This window comes from Eurosta solidaginis, chromosome 2 (assembly GCF_040869045.1).
Source record: "Eurosta solidaginis isolate ZX-2024a chromosome 2, ASM4086904v1, whole genome shotgun sequence".
NCBI classification, from domain to species: domain Eukaryota; kingdom Metazoa; phylum Arthropoda; class Insecta; order Diptera; family Tephritidae; genus Eurosta; species Eurosta solidaginis.
Window position 1 is genome coordinate 293,415,023 of NC_090320.1, and position 21,866 is coordinate 293,436,888.

General features: G+C 44.6%; 1 protein-coding gene across 4 annotated transcripts in view; it reads right to left on the bottom strand.

Moving 5' to 3' along the window:
• for (cGMP-dependent protein kinase for) overlaps positions 1-21,866 on the bottom strand; it is a 319,267-nt gene that overhangs the window by 281,426 nt on the left and 15,975 nt on the right. For 3 of the 4 annotated variants that reach the window (XM_067768568.1, XM_067768569.1, XM_067768572.1), the window contains exon 2: positions 21,020-21,728. The gene's annotated coding sequence lies outside the window, so the exon portion shown is untranslated. The remainder of the gene's footprint in view (positions 1-21,019; positions 21,729-21,866) is intronic. The other variant, XM_067768570.1, reaches the window with a different exon arrangement.

The window sequence follows — 21,866 nt, forward strand, 5'->3', positions numbered from 1 at the left end:
TTTTTCTTTCAGTGAATATTTAAAAAATGCTCAAAATAATAATTTTGTTATTTTAAAATAGAATTAGGTTTAATCTGGCTAAAAACCTAATTTTAATAGCCTAATTGGGGGCTAAGTAAAAGGTCTGCAATTTTATGTTATGTTTTCTAAAGGGCTCCCCAATTCATTACCTGCCGATCTGTGTACTCCTCTAAGAATTAGTTCCACTACTCATCAAGATAGGGCTTCGGTAGAAACTAATAATTTCATTATAGATAAGGGGGTGATTTTTGATTTATTCGCATTCTGAATGGGATATTATAAGATAAACAATAAATACTAAATTAATAAAAGCTGCTTACATGATTTGTCCAACTTTTTCCATGGATTCAACCACAATTCGTTGTTAATCTATTTTTGAGACGCTCTGTGTGGAATAAGCCATATACATTAGACTGGGTCGATTTATTAACCGATATCGCGCCATTGATTTTTCGAATTGATTTTTCGATAGGATTTGGAATCAGGAAAAAAAGTTCCACTACGCATACTGAGCCCAAATTCTACCGAAAAATCGATGGCGCGATATCGGTTAACTTTCGTCCATACAAATCGACCCAGGTTAATATACATATTAACCAAACAATAGCCTAAAATTGTTTTTTAGAACTGATAAATAAACAAATTCTGCGAAACTAGCACTTTTTTGTTTGATATTGTTTTAAGTGGAATGAAACCTATTCCCCAATTTAGAAAACATATTAAAGCAATATTTAAAGCATCATTACGGACAAGGCGACAGCTGTTTCGATTATACCTTTTGTGTAAATATCTTCAATCTCTTCTTTTTTGATTGAAAAATTTTCGACTGCTGTTGTGCCAATTTTTATAAAGGTAATCTTACGAAATATTTTGTATCAACTCTATATAAATTTAATTGCATTAAATGCAGTTTTATAAAGAAAAAAATAATTATTCAACATAATGCTTAATAAACAGAATGAGACATAACAAAGGAAGCGGTGAAGGTACAAGTAAATTCGGGTCATTAGCCCTTAAGTAAAAATGGTTTAGATAGGCAGCTGAAAACCATTGGCGGCATCTGAGGTATAGCCGGAAAAGTGATTGGATTCATATGCACAAGATTTTGTGCTCGCTGGATCCCCAAAATCGTTTTAAATTCACAGCTTCAAATTTTTGCCATTTCAAAATTGCATTTTTAAGCCTAAGTAGGTTTGAAAAAGTCTATGATTTATACTTAAACGAAATATGTATTCGCATTTCGCAAATCACTATAGGGATAACAAGTTCTGGAAAACTATTCTTCCTAACGATATTTGGCGGCCAAGAATAAAGTTGTTGCATAGTGTAGTATGAAAATGCTTCGATTGCAGAGCGGCACTGTTCGCAGCCACACTTGTACCAATAGTCTGAGCTATATGTATTTAAATTAATTAATCCAAGGAAGCGACTATTTCAGAACCACATACTAATCAACTGCGCTCAAAAGGCCTGCAAAAGGGGGAGGGCAATAGAAATTTCATACAACATCACGATGCTAAATGTGTCAGTTGAAAGCAGTGCGAGGGGTCAGAATTAGAACTAGTATATCTCTTTAAGCGACAGTTGTGCGCTAGTTCGGAACTAGTTATGAACTAGTGCGATTCGTTGCAGACAACTTGTATACTTAGTTAGGTATGCTATCCTTTAACAGCATTTCATCTTATTCAACATGACAGTGTGTGCGTTTTGCTGAACGCGTCTTTGTACGTTTGATTCACAGCGAACAAACACAAAAAGTGTGTTCCTCAATGTCTTTTTTGCTTAAACAGCTTTGGATATATTAGAAATAAATCTTGTCCTGTTTTTGATGCAAGACGTAAGAAAACATTTCAAAGTTTAATTGCAAAGAAGAAATGTTTCAATCGAATTATTTGTTTTAATTTATAGCTGTGTAAACACAAATAGCTCTGAAATGGCGAGTCTCTTGAATGGCATATGTTTGTTTACTAGTGGGAATACGTACTCATTAGATCCATGTTTCACTATTATTTTTATAAATAGTTTGACAGATTCATATTTATCATTTTATCATCACAACACGATACTGGCCCTGTATAATTTTTGTACACATTTTGGTAAATTGCCACGCTTCTTTTATAGATTAATTCACATGGTTAACTCACATGCTTGGGTGCTGTGCTACCCAGTCGAAGAGACCGAGCCCAAGTAGCGCTCTTAGATGGAGATTCTACTGCGACTAATTACTTAATATACCCTGATTGAGTTTTGCTCAAACGATTCGTTTAGATTTATATTACAGCTGATGAGTTTTATGGAGCATTTTGATACCGCCCTTAAATCGAAAGCACACAAAAGTCTTACGTTCGCAGAGAAAATGCGTGACTGTTTCCTAACAAGTGCCCTCACTACAGCTCCTACACCTGTCGTTGTAGAAGATTCCCAACATTTCCATGTTTATGCCAGTGCCTTGTAATTCTGAATATGATCCTGACTATCTTTTCCTCCACATACTAAGAAGAAGCTCGGTTCTATACTGGCTGTATTCAGTCCAAGTCTACTTGGTGATTTTATGGTTGCCGTAGAATACCAATTGCGAATAGCGGGTCTCTTGAGATTGGTAAGAATTTGACTCTTTAGTGATGAAAGTGGCCGATGCACCGTGACTGAGAAGTCTCACGATGCACCGGTCTTTTCCAGCTCATCAGTTTTTCATTGCCGTCAATGTTTCTGTGACTTTGTGACCAAACGAGGTTGATGGGCGCAAAGTCTGCTGCTTAACGTAGCGCTCGCATACAGTTATCGACGGCCTTAAAGATCATAAATGATGATTATAGCGTTTTGGGCGATGCTTGATTGGCCGCTTTTTCGACTACCTAATAGGAAATTACAGGCCCACTCTATGCCTACTACCTCTGCTTGGAAGATACTCGCTGGTTTATGCTTGTATGGATCAAACGGCTGTGTTGACAGGTGTCGAATCTCGTCATAGTGCTTATGGAGATGTTCCCTTAACTCCCCTGGAGGCGGGGCTTGATCAAATAGTTGTTTGCTAGGATGACCTGGCTTGTGACAATTTAGCAAAAACTGCCTGTTCAGCATTTCGTTGTGCTCTTTAATGTTGAGCTCTTTGGTTTCGCTATGTAGGTGGAGTTAGGGGGTCATAAGGAGACATCCGGTGGCAGTTTGATAGCAGAATTTTGACAGGCCTGCAGCTTTTTACTGCATTAGTAATATGCATATATATCTATACTAATATATATTTTGAAAGCCGTTTTTTTCTGGACCGCAAAGCTCGAGAACGGCTGAGGCGATTGAGATGAAATTTTGAGGATAGATTTGGTGGTGGCTCGACATGGTTATAGGCTAAAATAACTGCAAAGATTTAGGAAGGTTTTTGAGATATCTACCAAAATGTGGACCAGGGTAACCCTAAAATGTGGTCATGCGATAAGGGTATCAAACGATAGGCATTGACGAGGATATCAATGCAAGGTAGTTTTAATTTCGTTACCTTAGTTGGTTTGGGAGATATCGAAAATGTGGACCAGGGTAACCTCAGAAGGTTTATAGACATATGTATATTATGGGTATCAAAGATATCTAATATCTAATATATATTATAAATGGGAAAGTTTGGATGTTAAGATGTTTGGATGTTTGGATGTTTAGATGTTTGGATGTTTGGATGTTTGGATGTTTGGATGTTTGGATGTTTGGATGTTTGGATGTTTGGATGTTTGTCCAGACGTTTGTCTTTGTGACTCAATAACGCAAGAACGGCTGGACCGATTTGGATGAAATTTTGCACACATATAGCCAATAGTCTAGAAGGATCTACTAGCTATATATTTTTCAAAAGGGGCGTGGTCCCCGCCCCCTAGGAACAGTTATAATTTAATTATTATATTTTTTCGTATTTGCGACTGAATCACGCCAGAATGGCTACACGGATTTTGATGAAATTTGGGACACAGACAGTAGTCTACTAGCGAATTTTTTTTCGAACATGGAAAGAGGGGTGGGGGTCCCACGACCCTTCGAGAAATTATTTTTCATAGTTTTTACACATTATAACTTTACGTATACTGGCCTTCACCAATATCACAGACTCAAGGGGTCAAATAAGTGGAGGGCTTACAAAGTAAGCAGTGACACCCTCCGCCCGCCCCCCTTTATCTCCCCCTCTGGTGTAAAATCCATAAATTGTTATAACTCAATCTAAATTTTCTCCTAAATCAATAGTTTTTGGTATCTGGTACATACAGAACGAGATCTAGACAATTTTGGAGGAACGATCAGTGGTCCTCTCCTCTACTCCCGCCATCCGCCCTCCATCAATTGTTTTTATTAGCACGCTTTTATTAGCTTTACCTGTATGTTTCTATGTAACTTTTTATTCGCTCCAATGCGCCTGCTGCCTTATTAACATGGTTTTATAATTAGCTTCACCTTATTTGTAATCCCGTAAGGGTCATATCGAGACCCTCCGGGATCATTTCTGGATGGTTTTCGGGATCGGTCCGGGATTACGCCGGGGTAATTTCGGGACTTTTTCGGGACTATTTCGGGATCATTTTGGGACCCTTCCGGGATCATTTCTGTATAGTTTTCGGGATCCTTCCGGGATCCCGTCGGGGTTATTTTGGGACATTTTCGGGACTATTCCGGAATCATTTCGGGACTATTTCGCGATCATTTGGGGACCCTTCCGGCATCATTTCTGGATGGTTTTCGGGATCCGTCCGGGATCTCGTCGGGGTACTTTCGGGATCATTTGCGTACCTTCGAGAGATAAATTCTTGATGGTTTCCGGGATCATTACGGGACTTTTTCGGGGTCAGTTTGGGTCCTTTCCGGCATCATTTCTGGATGGTTTACGGGATCCGTCCGGGATCCCGTCGGCGTCATTTTGGGACTTTTGCGGGATCATTTGGGGTCTCTTCCGGCATCATTTCTGGATGGTTTACGAGATCCGTCCGGGATCCTGTCGCGGTCATTTTGGGACTTTTGCGGGATCATTTTGGGGTCTATTCCGGCATCATTTCTGGATGGTTTACGGAATCCGTCCGGGATCCTGTCGGGGTCATTTTGGGACTTTTGAGGGATCATTTGGGGTCTCTTCCGGCATCATTTCTGGATGGTTTACGGGATCCGTCCGGGACCCTGTCGGGGTCATTTTGGGACTTTAGCGGGATCATTTGGGGTCTCCTCCGGCATCATTTCTGGATGGTTTACGGGATCCGTCCGGGATCCTGTCGGGGTCATTTTGGGACTTTTGCGGGATCATTTGGGGTCTCTTCCGGCATCATTTCTGGATGCTTTACGGGATCCGTCCGGGATCCTGTCGCGGTCATTTTGGGACTTTTGCGGGATCATTTGGGGTCTCTTCCGGCATCCTTTCTGGATGGTTTACGGGATCCGTCCGGGATCCTGTCGGGTCATTTTGGGACTTTTGCGGGATCATTTGGGGTCTCTTCCAGCATCATTTCTGGATGGTTTTCGGGATCCGTCCGGGATCCTGTCGGGGTCATTTTGAGACTTTTGCGGGATCATTTGGGGTCACCTCCGGCATCATTTCTGGATGGTTTAGGGGATCTGTCCGGGATCCCGGCGGCGTCATTTTGGGACTTTTGCGGGATCATTTGGGGTCTCTTCCGGCATCATTTCTGGATGGTTTTCGGGATCCGTCCGGGATCCTGTCGGGGTCATTTTGGGACTTTTACGGGATCATTTGGGGTCTCTTCCAGCATCATTTCTGGATGGTTTTCGGGATCCGTCCGGGATCCTGTCGGGGTCATTTTGACACTTTTGCGGGATCATTTGGGGTCTCCTCCGGCATCATTTCTGGATGGTTTACGGGATCCGTCCGGGATCCTGTCGGGGTCATTTTGGGACTTTTGCGGGATCATTTGGGGTCTCTTCCGGCATCATTTCTGGATGGTTTACGGGATCCGTCCGGGGCCCTGTCGGGGTCATTTTGGGACTTTAGCGGGATCATTTGGGGTCTCCTCCGGCATTATTTCTGGATGGTTTACGGGATCCGTCCGGGATCCTGTCGGGGTCATTTTGGGACTTTTGCGGGATCATTTGGGGTCTCTTCCGGCATCATTTCTGGATGGTTTACGGGATCCGTCCGGGGCCCTGTCGGGGTCATTTTGGGACTTTAGCGGGATCATTTGGGGTCTCCTCCGGCATCATTTCTGGATGGTTTACGGGATCCGTCCGGTATCCTGTCGGGGTCATTTTGGGACTTTTGCGGGATCATTTTGGGTCTCTCCCGGCATCATTTCTGGATGGTTTTCGGGATCCGTCCGGGATCCTGTCGGGGTCATTTTGGGACTTTTGCGGGATCATTTGGGGTCTCTTCCGACATCATTTCTGGATGGTTTACGGGATCCGTCCGGGATCCTGTCGGGGTCATTTTGGGACTTTTGCGGGATCATTTGGGGTCTCTTCCGGCATCATTTCTGGATGGTTTACGGGATCCGTCCGGGACCCTGTCGGGGTCATTTTGGGTCTTTAGCGGGATCATTTGGGGTCTCCTTCGGCATCATTTCTGGATGGTTTTCGGGATCCGTCCGGGATCCCGTCGATATCATTTCGGGACTATTTCGGCATCATTTGGGGTACCTTCCGGTATCAATTCTAGATGGTTTTCGGGATCCGTCCGGGATCCCGTCGGAGTCATTTCGGAATTTTTTCTCGACTAATATAGGATCATTAGGGGACCTTATCGGCATCATTTCTGGATGGTTTTCGGAATCCGTCCGCGATCCCGTCAGGGTCATTTCGGGACTATTTCGGGATAATTTGGGGTACCTGCCGGCATCATTTCTGGATGGTTTTCGGTATCCGTCCGGGATCCCGTCGGTGTCATTTCGGGACCATTTGGGGTCCATTCCGGCATCATTTCTGGATGGTTTTCGGGATACGTCCGGGATCCTGTCGGGGTCATTTTGGGACTTTTGCGGGATCATTTGGGGTCTCTTCCGGCATCATTTCTGGATGGTTTTCGGGATCCGTCCAGGATCCTGTCGGGGTCATTTTGGGACTTTTGCGGGATCATTTGGGGTCTCTTCCGGCATCATTTCTGGATGGTTTACAGTATCCGTCCGGGATCCTGTCGGGGTCATTTTGAGACTTGCGGGATCATTTGGGGTCTCTTCCGGCATCATTTCTGTATGGTTTTCGGGATCCGTCCGGGATCCTGTCGGGGTCATTTTGGGACTTTTGCGGGATCATTTGGGGTCTCTTCCGGCATCATTTCTGGATGGTTTACGGGATCCGTCCGGGATCCTGTCGGGGTCATTTTGGGCCTTTTGCGGGATCATTTGGGTTCTCTTCCGGCATCATTTCTGGATGGTTTACGGGATCCGTCCGGGATCCTGTCGGGGTCATTTTGGGACTTTTGCGGGATCATTTGGGGTCTCTCCCGGCATCATTTCTGAATGGTTTTCGGGATCCGTCCGGGATCCTGTCGGGGTCATTTTGGGACTTTTGCGGGATCATTTGGGGTCTCTTCCGGCATCATTTCTGGATGGTTTACGAGATCCGTCCGGGATCCGGTCGGAGTCATTTTGGGACTTTTGCGAGATCATTTGGGGTCTCTTCCGGCATCATTTCTGGATGGTTTACGGGATCCGTCCGGGACCCTGTCGGGGTCATTTTGGGACTTTAGCGGGATCATTTGGGGTCTCCTCCGGCATCATTTCTGGATGGTTTTCGGGATCCGTCCGGGATCCTGTCGGGGTCATTTTGGGACCTTTGCGGGATCATTTGGGGTCTCTTCCGGCATCATTTCTAGATGGTTTTCGGGATTCATCCGGGATCCCGTCGGAGTCATTTCGGAACTTTTTATCGACTAATACAGGATCATTTGGGGACCCTTTCGGCATCATTTCTGGATAGTTTTAGGTATCCGTTCGGGATCCCGACGGGGTCATATCGGGACCATCTGGGGTACCTACCGGCATCATTTCTGGATGGTTTACGGGATCCGTCCGGGACCCTGCCGGGGTCATTTTGGGACTTTAGCGGGATCATTTGGGGTCTCCTCCGGCATCATTTCTGGATGGTTTCCGGATCCGTCCGGGATTCCGTCGGCGTAATTTCGGGACTATTAGGGGGTTATTTGGGGACCTTTCCGGCATCATTTCTGGATAGTTTTAGGGATCCGTGCGGGATCACGACGGGGTCATATCGGGACCATTTGGGGTACCTACCGCCATCATTTCTGGTTGGTTTTTGGGATCCGTCCGGGATCCCTTCGGGATCATTTCGGGACTATTTCGGGATTATTTGGGTACCTACCTTCATCATTTCTGGATGAAGCGTCATTTCGGGACTATTTCGGGATCATTTGGGGTACCTAGATGGATAGTTTTCGGGATTCGTCCGGGATCCCGTCTGGATCATTTCGGGACTATTTTTCAGGACTGTTTCATTTCGGGACTATTTCGGGATCATTTGGGTACCTACCTTCATCATTTCTGGATGAAGGGTCATTTCGGGACTATTTCGGGATCATTTGGTGTACCTAGATGGATAGTTTTCGGGATTCATCCGGGATCCCGTCTGGATCATTTCAGGACTTTTTCGGGATCATTTGGGGTATCTTCCGGCCACTTTTCTAGATGGTTTTCGGCATTCGTCCGGGATACCGTCAGGGTAATTTCGGGACTATTTGGGGATAACTTGGGAACCTTTCCGGCATCATTTCTGGATAGTTTCCGGGATCCTTCGGGGATCCCGTCAGGGTCATTTCGGAACCCGCGACTAATGCGGGATCATTTGGGGACCCTTTCGCCATCATTTCCGGATGGTTTTCGTGATCCGTCCGGGATACCGTCAGGGTATTTTCGGGACTATTTGGGGATAACTTGGGAACCTTTCCGGCATCATTTCTGGATAGTTTCCGGGATCCGTCTGGAATCATTTCACCTTCCAGCATCATTTCTGTATACTTTTGGGGATCCGTCCGGGATCCCGACGGGGTCATTTCTGGCCTATTTCGGGATCATTGTGGGGTACCAACCGGCATCATTTCTGGATGGTCCGGGATCCGTCCGGGATCCCATCGGGGGAATTTCGGGAATTTTGCGGGATCATTTGGGGTCCCTTCCGGCATCATTTCTGGATCTTTTTCGGGATCCGTCCGAGATCCCGTCGGGTTTATTTTTTTACTTTTTCGGGAAAATGTCAGGGAGTTTCGAGACTGCTCTTGGATCATTTGGGGATCCTTCAGGGATAATTTCTGGATGGTTTTCGGGATCCCGTCGGGGTAATTTCGGGACTTTTTCACGACTATTTCGGGGTCAGTTGCCTTTAAAGATCATTTCTGGGTGGTTTTCGGGATCCGTCCGGGATCCCGTCAGGGTTATTTCGCGCCTTTCCGGGACTATTTCGGGATCATTTTGGGACCCTTCCGGGATAATTTCTCTATGATTTTCGGGATCTGTTTGGGATCCCTTCGTAGTTTTTTCGCGACTTTATCTGGGATAAATTGCGGACCCTTTAGAGATCAATTCTGGATGGTTTTCGGTATCGGTCTGGGATCCCCTCAAGGTCATTTCGGGACTTTTTCGGGACTATTTCGGAATCATTTTGGGACCCCTCCGGCATAATTTCTGGGTGATTTTCGGGATCTGTCCGGGATCCCGACGGAGTTTTTTCGGGACTTTTTCCGGACTATTTCTGGATTATTTGGGGACGTTTCAGAGCTCAGTTCTGGATGATTTTCGGGATCTGTCCGGGATCCCGTCAGAGTTATTTCGGGGTAATTTTGGGACCCTTCCAGGATAATTTCTTCATGATTTTCGGGATGGGTCTGAGTTTTTCGTGACTTTCGGGACTATTTCGGGATCATTTGCGGAACCTTCAGAGATCAATTCTGGATGGTTTTTGGACTTTTCCGGGATCATTTGGGGATCCCTCCAGAGTCATTTCTGGATGGTTTTCGGGATCCCGTCAGGATCATTTCGGTCCTTTTTCGTGACTACTATTTCGGAATCATTTTGGGACTCCTCCGGGATAATTTCTGGGCGATTTTCGGGATTTGTCCGGGATCCCGTCAGAGTTTTTTCGGGACTTTTTCGGACTATATCGGGATCATTTGCGGACCGTTCAGGAATCAAATCTGGATGGTTTTCGGGATCCGTCCGGGATCCCATCAGGGTCATTTCGGGACTTTTCGTGACTACTTCGGGATTATTTTGGGACCGTTCCGGCATCATTTCTGGATAGTTTTCGAGATTTGTCCAGGATCCCGTCGGCATCATTTCGTGACTATTTGGTGTCATTTAGGGACACTTCCGGGTTCATTTTAGGTCTCTTCGAAACCGGTAATTCAGCACACATGGCCATGGATTTACGGCAAATTATTCGTAATTAAAATTCGGTATGTTTTATCTTTAATATATCACAGCTTTTTCGTTCTATTTTTAAATGAATCCTGTAACGAACTATTACATCTATAATTAAAATTTTTGTAATATTTTAACCAACTAAATACCCGAAAAAGCAACACTGCTTTCATTTAAAAACTTCTTTTTGGTTTTAGCTAATTGTAGTTTCACTCCTTTGTTCTATGAGTAGTAATTCTTTCACCCCTGTCATATCAATTAATTTAACTTAGAAACAAAATGTATTTTTTTTAATTCGAAAAAGGTGTATTGTACTATTCATGTAAGCGTGCCCATCAGCTCAGTTAGTTCTTTTTTTTACTGTATTAAAAAATAAAATACATTGACAGGAAAATTTTTAAACAGACAACTTGATAAGCAGGCTAACGTGAATAGCACATATATTTTATTTTCTCCTTGCGGACGGGGCCGCGGGTAAAGGCTAGTATATTATAAATGGGAAAGTTTGGATGTTAAGATGTTTGGATGTTTGGATGTTTAGATGTTTGGATGTTTGGATGTTTGGATGTTTGGATGTTTGTCCAGACGTTTGTCTTTGTGACTCAATAACGCAAGAACGGCTGGACCGATTTGGATGAAATTTTGCACACATATAGCCAATAGTCTAGAAGGATCTACTAGCTATATATTTTTCAAAAGGGGCGTGGTCCCCGCCCCCTAGGAACAGTTATAATTTAATTATTATATTTTTTCGTCTTTGCGACTGAATCACGCCAGAATGGCTACACGGATTTTGATGAAATTTGGGACACAGACAGTAGTCTACTAGCGAAATTTTTTTCGAACATGGAAAGAGGGGTGAGGGTCCCACGACCCCTTCGAGAAATTATTTTTCATAATTTTTACACATTATAACTTTACGTATACTGGCCTTCACCAATATCACAGACTCAAGGGGTCAAATAAGTCGAGGGCTTACAAAGTAAGCAGTGACACCCTCCGCCCGCCCCCCTTTATCTCCCCCTCTGGTGTAAAATCCATAAATTGTTATAACTCAATCTAAATTTTCTCCTAAATCAATAGTTTTTGGTATCTGGTACATACAGAACGAGATCTAGACAATTTTGGAGGAACGATCAGTGGTCCTCTCCTCTACTCCCGCCATATTTTAAGTTAACACGAAAACTCAATTAAAATTATTTTAAAAATTAAAGTAAAGAGTACAAAGTAGTTAACACTATAACCTGTATGTTTCTATCTATCTTTTTATTCGCTCCAATGCGCCTGCTGCCTTATTAACATGGTTTTATAATTAGCTTCACCTTATTTGTAATCCCGTAAGGGTCATATCGAGATCCTTCCGGGATCATTTCTGGATGGTTTTCGGGATCGGTCCGGGATTACGCCGGGGTAATTTCGGGACTTTTTCGGGACTATTTCGGGATCATTTTGGGACCCTTCCGGGATCATTTCTGTATAGTTTACGGGATCCGTCCGGGATCCCGTCGTGGTTATTTTGGAACATTTTCGGGACTATTCCGGAATCATTTCGGGACTATTTCGCGATCATTTGGGGACCCTTCCGGCATCATTTCTGGATGGTTTTCGGGATCCGTGCGGGATCTCGTCGGGGTCATATGGGGACTTTTTCGGGATCATTTGGGGGCTCTTCCGGCATCATTTCTGGATGGTTTTCGGGATCCGTCCGGGATATCGTCGGGGTCATTTGGGGCCTTTTTCGGGATCATTTGGGGGCTCTTCCGGCATCATTTCTGGATGGTTTTCGGGATCCGTCCGGGATCTCGTCGGGGTCATTTGGGGACTTTTTCGGGATCATTTTGGGGCTCATCCGGCATCATTTCTGGATGGTTTTCGGGATCCGTCCGGGATCCCGTCGGGGTCATTTCGGGACTTTTTCGCGACTAATACGGGATCATTTGATAACCCTTTCGGCATCATTTCTGGATGGTTTTCGGGATCCGTCCGGGATCCCGTCGGGGTCATTTCGGGACTTTTTCGCGACTAATTGGGATCATTTGGGAACCCTTTCGGCATCATTTCTGGATGGTTTTCGGGATCCGTCCGCGATCCCATTAGGGTAATTTCGGGACTATTAGGGGATCATTTGGGAACCTTTCCGGCATCATTTCTGGATAATTTTCGGGATCCGTCCGGGATGCCGACGAGGTCATTTCGGGACTATTTCGGGATCATTTGGGATACCTACCGGCATAATTTCTGGATGGTTTTTGAAATTCGTCCGGGATCTCGTCTTGGTCCTTTCGGGACTTTTTTTTCGACTAATACGGGATCATTTGCGGACCCTTTCGGCATCATTTCTGGATAGTTGTCGGGATCCCGTCACGGTCATTTCGGGACTATTAGGGGATCATTTGAGGACCTTTCCGGCATCATTTCTGTATTGTTTTCGGAATCCTTTCGGGATCTCGTCAGGGTCTTTTTGGGACTTTTTCGGGGCTAATACGGGATCATTTGGGGATCCTCTAGGGGTCGTTTCGTGACTTTTTCTGTTTTATTTCGGGATCATTTGGGGACCCTTCCGGCATAATTTCTTGATGGTTTGCCGGATCCATCAGGGTCATTTCGGGACCATTTTGGGATCATTTGGGGACCCTTCCGAGATCATTTCTGGATTTTTTGTTACTTTTCCGGGATAGTTTTTGGACCCTTCCGGGATCATTTCTGGATCTGTGCGGGATCCCATCTGGGTCATTTCCGGACTATTTCGGGATCATTTTGGGATCCTTCCGGAATCATTTCTGTATGGTTTTCGCGATCCGTCGTTGATTCCCTCGGAGCCATTTCGGAACCTTTTCTGGAGTATGTCGGGGTCATTTGGGGACCTCTTCGGGATCATTTGGGGCTCTTCCGGCATCATTTCTGGATGGTTTTCGGGATCCGTGCGGGATCTCGTCGGGGCCATTTGGGGACTTTTTCGGGATCATTTGGGGGCTCTTCCGGCATCATTTCTGGATGGTTTTCGTGATCCGTCCGGGATATCGTCGAGGTCATTTGGGGACTTTTTCGGGATCATTTGGTGGCTCTTCCGGCATCATTTCTGGATGGTTTTCGGAATCCGCCCGGGATCCCATCAGGGTAATTTCGGGACTATTAGGGGATTATTTGTGGACCTTTCCGGCATCATTTCTGGATAATTTTCGGTATCCGTCCGGGATGCCGACGAGGTCATTTCGGGATTATTTCGGGATCATTTGGGATACCTACCGGCATCATTTCTGGATGGTTTTTGGGAATCGTCCGGGATCCCGTCGGGGTCATTTCGGGACTTTTTCTCGACTAATACGGGATCATTTGCGGACCCTTTCGGCATAATTTCTCGATAGTTGTCGGGATCCGTTCGGGATCCCGTCACGGTAATTTCGGAACTATTAGGGGATCATTTGAGAACCTTTCCGGCATCATTTCTGGATAGTTTTTGGAATCCTTTCGGGATCCCGTCAGGGTCATTTCGGGGCTTTTTCGGGATCATTTAAGGATGGCTTTCAGGATTCGTCCGGGAACCCGTCAGGGCAATTTCTGGACTTTTCCGAGACTATTTCGGGATCATTTTGGGACCTTCCCAAGATCATTTCTGGATGGATTTCGGGATTTGTCCGGGATGCCCTCAGGGTCATTTCGGGACTATTAGGTGATCATTTGAGGACCTTTCCGGCATCACTTCTGGATGATTTTAGGTATCCGTTCGGGATCCCTTCGGAATCAATGCGGGACTTTTACGGAATCATTTGGGATTCCTTCCGGCATCATTTATGGATGGTTTTCGGGATTTGTCCGGGATCCCGTCGGGGTTATTTCGGGACCTTTTCGGGGCTAATACGGGATCATTTGGGGATCCTCTAGGGGTCGTTTCGTGACTTTTCTGTATTATTTCGGGATCATTTTGGGACCCTTTCAGCATAATTTCTTGATGGTTTGCCGGGTCCATCAGGGTCATTTCGGGACCATTTTGGGATCATTTGGGGACCCTTCCGAGATCATTTCTGGATCCGTCCGGGATGCCGTAGGAGCCATTTCGGGATTTTTTGTTACTTTTCCGGGGTAGTTTTTGCACCCTTCCGGGATCATTTCTGGATCTGTGCGGGATCCCATCTGGGTCAATTCCGGACTATTTCGGGATCATTTTGGAATCCTTCCGGAATCATTTCTGTATGGTTTTCGCGATCCATCGTGGATCCCCTCGGAGCCATTTCGGAACTTTTTCTGGAGTTAGTCGGGATAATTTAGGGACCCTTCCTGGATATTTTCTGGATGGTTTTTGAGATCCGCCCGGGAGCCCGTCAGGGTCATTTCGGAACCTTTTCGGGATCATTTTGGAACACCTTCAGGGATCATTTCTATGTGGTTCTCTGGATACGTCTAGAATCGTGTCGCTCTCATTTCGGGTTTTTTTGGGACTATTCGGGGAACTTTTGGAGACCCTTTCGGGGCATTTCTGGATGGTTTTCGGGATCCGTCCGCAATAGCGTTGGGGTCATTTCGTAGCTTTTTCTGGATAATTTCGGGATCATTTGGGATCCTATCAGGTTATCAGCTCATTTAGTTCTTTTTTTTACTCAATTACAAAAATAAAATGCATTAGACAGAAAACAAAATTCTAAACAGATAATAAGCAGGCTAACGCGAATAGCCCATATATTTAAAATTTTCCTTGCGGACGGGGCCGCGGGTAAAGGCTAGTATTAGATAAATGGGAAAGTTTGGATGTTAAGATGTTTGGATGTTTGGATGTTTGGATGTTTGTCCAGACGTTTGTCTTTGTGACTCAATAACGCAAGAACGGCTGGACCGATTTGGATGACATTTTGCACACATATAGCCAATAGTCTAGAAGGATCTACTAGCTAGGCGTGGTCCCCGCCCCATAGGAACAGTTATAATTTAATTATTATATTTTTTCGTCTTTGCGACTGAATCACGCCAGAATGGCTACACGGATTTTGATGAAATTTGTGACACAGACAGCAGTCTACTAGCGAAATTTTTTTCGAACATGGAAAGAGGGGTGGGGGTCCCACGACCCCTTCGAGAAATTATTTTTCATAATTTTTACACATTATAACTTTACGTATACTGGCCTTCACCAATATCACAGACTCAAGGGGTCAAATAAGTCGAGGGCTTACAAAGTAAGCAGTGACACCCTCCGCCCGCCCCCTTTATCTCCCCCTCTGGTGTAAAATCTATAAATTGTTATAACTCAATCTAAATTTTCTCCAAAATCAATAGTTTTTGGTATCTGGTACATACAGAACGAGATCTAGACAATTTTGGAGGAACGATCAGTGGTCCTCTCCTCTACTCCCGCCATCCGCCCTCCATCAATTGTTTTTATTAGCACGCTTTTATTAGCTTTACCTGTATGTTTCTATCTAACTTTTTATTCGCTCCAATGCGCCTGCTGCCTTATTAACATGGTTTTATAATTAGCTTCACCTTATTTGTAATCCCGTAAGGGTCATATCGAGACCCTTCCGAGATCATTTCTGGATGGTTTTCGGGATCGGTCCGGGATTACGCCGGGGTAATTTCGGGACTTTTTCGGGACTATTTCGGGATCATTTTGGGACCCTTCCGGGATCATTTCTGTATAGTTTACGGGATCCGTCCGGGATCCCGTCGGGGTTATTTTGGAACATTTTCGGGACTATTCCGGAATCATTTCGGGACTATTTCGCGATCATTTGGGGACCCTTCCGGCATCATTTCTGGATGGTTTTCGGGATCCGTGCGGGATCTCGTCGGAGTCATATGGGGTCTTTTTCGGGATCATTTGGGGGCTCTTCCGGCATCATTTCTGGATGGTTTTCGGGATCCGTCCGGGATATCGTCGGGGTCATTTGGGGACTTTTTCAGGATCATTTGGGGGCTCTTCCGGCATCATTTCTGGATGGTTTTCGGGATCCGTCCGGGATCTCGTCGGGGTCATTTGGGGACTTTTTCGGGATCATTTTGGGGCTCATCCGGCATCATTTCTGGATGGTTTTCGGGATCCGTCCGGGATTACGTCGGGGTCATTTCCGGACTTTTTCGCGACTAATACGGGATCATTTGGGAACCCTTTCGACATCATTTCTGGATGGTTTTCGGGATCCGTCCGGGATCCCGTCGGGGTCATTTCGGGACTTTTTCGCGACTAATACGGGATCATTTGGGAACCCTTTCGGCATCATTTCTGGATGGTTTTCGGGATCCGTCCGGGATCCCATTAGGGTAATTTCGGGACTATTAGGGGATCATTTGGGAACCTTTACGTCATCATTTCTGGATAATTTTCGGGATCCGTCCGGGATGCCGACGAGGTAATTTCGGGACTATTTCGGGATCATTTGGGATACCTACCGGCATCATTTCTGGATGGTTTTTGGGATTCGTCCGGGATCCCGTCGTTGTCCTTTCGGGACTTTTTTCGACTAATACGGGATCATTTGCGGACCCTTTCGGCATCATTTCTGGATAGTTGTCGGTATCCCGTCACGGACATTTCGGGACTATTAGGGGATCATTTGAGGACCTTTCCGGCATCATTTCTGTATTGTTTTCGGAATCTTTCGGGATCCCGTCAGGGTCATTTTGGGACTTTTTCGGGGCTAATACGGGATCATTTGGTGATCCTCTTTCGTGACTTTTTCTGTTTTATTTCGGGATCATTTGGGGACCCTTCCGGCATAATTTCTTGATGGTTTGCCGGATCCATCAGGGTCATTTCGGGACCATTTTGGGATCATTTGTGGACCTTTCCGGCATCATTTCTGGATAATTTTCGTATCCGTCCGGGATGCCGACGAGGTCATTTCGGGACTTTTTCGCGACTAATACGGGATCATTTGGGAACCCTTTCGGCATCATTGGGGTCCCTTCCGACATCATTTCTGGATGGTTTTTGGGATTCATCCGGCATCCCGTCGGGGTCATTTCGGGACTTATTCTCGACTAATACGGGATAATTTGCGGGCCCTTTCGGTATCATTTCTGGATAGTTGTCGGGATCCGTTCGGGATCCCGTCAGGGTCTTTTCGGAACTATTGAGAGATCATTTGAGGACCTTTCCGGCATCATTTCTGGTTAGTTTTCGGGATCCTTTCCGGGTCCCATCAGGGTCATTTCGGAACTTTTTCGGCATCATTTAAGATTGGTTTTCTGGATTCGTCCGGGATCCGTCAGGGTAATTTCTGGACTTTTCCCAGACTATTTCGGGATAATTTTGGGACCCTCCCAAGATCATTTCTGGATGGATTTCGGGATCTGTCCGGTATGCCGTCAGGGTCATTTTGGGACTATTAGGTGATCATTTGAGGACCTTTTCGGCATCACTTCTGGATGGTTTTCGGTATCCGCTCAGGATCCCGTCGGAATTATTGCGGGACTTTTTCGGGATCATTTGGTGTCCCTTCTGGCATCATTTCTGGATGGTTTTTGGGATTCGTCCGGCATCCCGTCGGGTTCATTTCGGGACTTTTTCTCGACTAATACGGGATCATTTGCGGGCCTTTTCGGCATCATTTCTAGATAGTTGTCGGGATCCGTTCGGGATCCCGTCAGGGTCTTTTCGGAACTATTGGGTGATAATTTGAGGACATTTCCGGCATCATTTCTGGATAGTTTTCGGGATCCTTTCGGGGTCCAGTCAGGGTCATTTCGGGACTTTTTCGGGATCGTTTAGAGATGGCTTTCAGGATTCGTCCGGGAACCCGTCAGGGTAATTTCTGAACTTTTCCGAGACTATTTCGGGATAATTTTGGGACCTTCCCAAGATCATTTCTGGATGGATTTTGGGATCAGTCCGGGATGCCGTCAGGGTCATTTTGGTATTAGGTGATCATTTGAGGACCTTTCCGGCATCACTTCTGGATGGTTTTCGGTATCCGATCAGGATCCCCTCGGAATCATTGCGGGACTTTTTCGAGATCATTTGGGGTCCCTCCCAAGATCATTTCTGGATGGATTTCGGGATCTCTCCGGGATCCCGTTAGGGTCATTTAGGGGTGCGTTCGAGATCCCGTCAGGGCCATTTCGGGACTTCTTCGGGACTATATCGGGATCATTTCTGAATGGTTTATGGGATCCGTCCATGACCCCTTAAGGGTCATTTCGGGACTATTAGGTGATCATTTGAGGACCTTTCCGGCATCACTTCTGGATGATTTTCGGTATCCGTTCGGGATCCCGTCGGAATCAATGCGGGACTTTTACGGAATCATTTGGGATTCCTTCCGGCATCATTTCTGGATGGTTTTCGGGATTTGTCCGGGATCCCGTCGGGGTTATTTCGGGACCTTTTCGGGGCTAATACGGGATCATTTGAGGATCCTCTAGGGGTCGTTTCGTGACTTTTTCTGTATTATTTCGGGATCATTTTGGGACCCTTTCGGCATAATTTCTTGATGGTTTGCCGGATCCATCAGGGTCATTTCGGGACCATTTTGGGATCATTTGGGGACCCTTCCGAGATCATTTCTGGATCCGTCCGGGACGCCGTAGGAGCCATTTCGGGATTTTTTGTTACTTTTCCGGGATAGTTTTTGCACCCTTCCGGGATCATTTCTGGATCTGTGCGGGATCCCATCTGGGTCAATTCCGGACTATTTCGGGATCATTTTGGAATCCTTCCGGAATCATTTCTGTATGGTTTTCGCGATCCATCGTGGATCCCCTCGGAGCCATTTCGGAAATTTTTCTGGAGTTAGTCGGGATAATTTAGGGACCCTTCCTGGATATTTTCTGGATGGTTTTTGAGATCCGCCCGGGAGCCCGTCAGGGTCATTTCGGAACCTTTTCGGGATCATTTTGGAACACCTTCAGGGATCATTTCTGTGTGGTTCTCTGGATACATCTAGAATCGTGTCGCTCTCATTTCGGGTTTTTTTGGGACTATTCGGGGAACTTTTGGAGACCCTTTCGGGGCATTTCTGGATGGTTTTCGGGATCCGTCCGCGATAGCGTTGGGGTCATTTCGTAGCTTTTTCTGGATAATTTCGGGATCATTTGGGATCCTATCAGGTTATCAGCTCATTTAGTTCTTTTTTTTACTCAATTACAAAAATAAAATGCATTAGACAGAAAACAAAATTTTAAACAGATAATAAGCAGGCTAACGCGAATAGCCCATATATTTAAAATTTTCCTTGCGGACGGGGCCGCGGGTAAAGGCTAGTCTATATATATATATAAAAGAAAGTGGTGTTAGTTAAACTATTTATAACTCAAGAACGGATGAACCGATTTGGCTGAAAACTGGTGTAGAGGTAGCTTAGAACCATGAGACGGTCATAGCATACCCTTTATCCCGTTCTGGCTAGGGTATTGAGATCAAAACGTGGACCTGGGTAATCCTGGGATGTGTCTGTACAATATGGGTATCAAATGGATGCTGTTTATGAGTACTTTGATACGGAGTATTTGTCGTACCCCTGGGTGCCTAGGGTCTAGAGATTTAGGCCAAAACGTGGATCAGGGTAACACTAGGATGTGTTTTTAAATTATGGCTATCAAATTGAAGCTGTTGATGTGTGCTTTAGTACAGAGTAAACCTTGGACCCGGATACCCCTAGAATATATGTGTAATATGGATATCAAATGAATGCTGAGAGCTTTAAAGTAATTTTCATTGTGATATTCAATTTATTCGCAGCAACCTGGCAAAACTGATAAATATGAATGCGAAGCCGAAACAAAGGCATGGCTAGGACTGGGACTGAAACTCGGAGTGGGACTGGGACTCGGAATGGGACTGGAAGAAAATACAGCTGTTTCTCGCAATTTCTTTTTTGAGTCATAAGCCACCTTTTCATAGACCAGGTCATATATATACATACATATATATATATATATATATATGCAGTAAGGAAAGTGATGTCGACGAGGGTATGAGTTCAAAATCGCAGTTCTCTAGCTTCTATGCTGGCATATGGTGGGAAGGCCAGAAAGCGTGGTAGTGACTGGTGGTCGGGATTGCTACTGTTCGCACATCGACGACGAGTATCAGTAGTTAGCCCAGAACATCTCCTTCCGTGAAACTACATTTTGCACGAGACATATAGACAAAAGATTGACCATTTTAAGTATTTCTTTTGTTTTCGGCAGACGAAGCAGTACCAGTCCCTAAGACCGGGGTTACGGTCGAAGCCTCCCTGGATTAAGTTAATGAAGGACAGTCCCCCCGCAAGGAACTACTCCTGAAATTTTTTTAACGATCGCGAGATTTAGAGGCGAAAACCCCGGATCTTTCCGAAATGGCCAAAACGTTGATTTTCTTTAATACATGTAAACAAACCCTTTGCGAAATATGTTTTTTTTTTAAATAGAAAAATCAAGTTTTTAAAGTAAAAACGCCGGCGTACGACGTAAGAGTCGGCTTTTATTGTTTTGATGATCGTTTTGTCTGTCGTATCGCTAATCGTGCTACAAACGTACGAACGAGGATCGTTTTGTACACGATAGCGCCAACGGTAATGAGGTTATTGGTCTTACCAAATAAAGGTTGGTTAAACCTCCATAAAAATAAATTACACGAAAAAAACTTGTAAACAAACTTTGTCGCTATAAATATGAAAACCACTGTACTAGAATGCAGAAATTATGCATAAATTACATCAATCGTTAATAATAATACTCACATTTTGCATGTAGTTCAAATTCCACAGGTCACTAAATGAAGCACAAACAAAGAAAGATGAGTTGTTCGACGAGTCGGACTCCAAGTTGACGAAGATGAATACTTTGATGGTTGTGATGCGGTGCACACAGAACAAAATCAATAAACTTTTCTTTAAGTATTTTGTGTATTTATTTAATATTTAGACACAAAGTGATTTGATATTGTTGTATATTAACCGCAAGTTACCGGTATGAATCACAATTGTTTAGAACGAATTGTTTTTGCAGATTGCAATGGTAACGAAAATATAAAAACACGTACACAAAAAGATATATTTCATATTTAATATGTATTTTAATTAGCACGTAATTGTCTTTTTATCTAGCTTTGTTTTTCGCGTTTATTTGCTTTTTCTATATTTCTCGTTGTATTTCGTATTTGACAGATTTTATTGCTTATTTTTAATTCAATTGTTAATTTCTAATTTTTTTTTTACTTTTTTTGCATTAAATTTTCTATAAATTGTTTCACCGAATTCTTATTGCTTTTATCACTGTTCTAAGAAGCTAATTTCTTTTTTTATTATTTTTATTTGCCACGTGACCACAAATTTATAAAGTTTTCGCCAACAGAAAGTGAAAGCTTCAGTTTTTTTAGCGCAAACTGCGCTCAAAGCAGCATGCGGAGAGGTCGTTTTTTGTTTTTGTTTTAATCCAATCACTGCGTAGCTGAATGCCAAAAGAAAATAAGGGGGATTAAAAAGAAAATCACTTCAACTAAACGAGCATCGACAAAACAAACACTGTTAGGGGGAGCGATTGTGTATCAACCGATGTTCGTCGCTCAGCTTTTAGTTTATCGGCAAG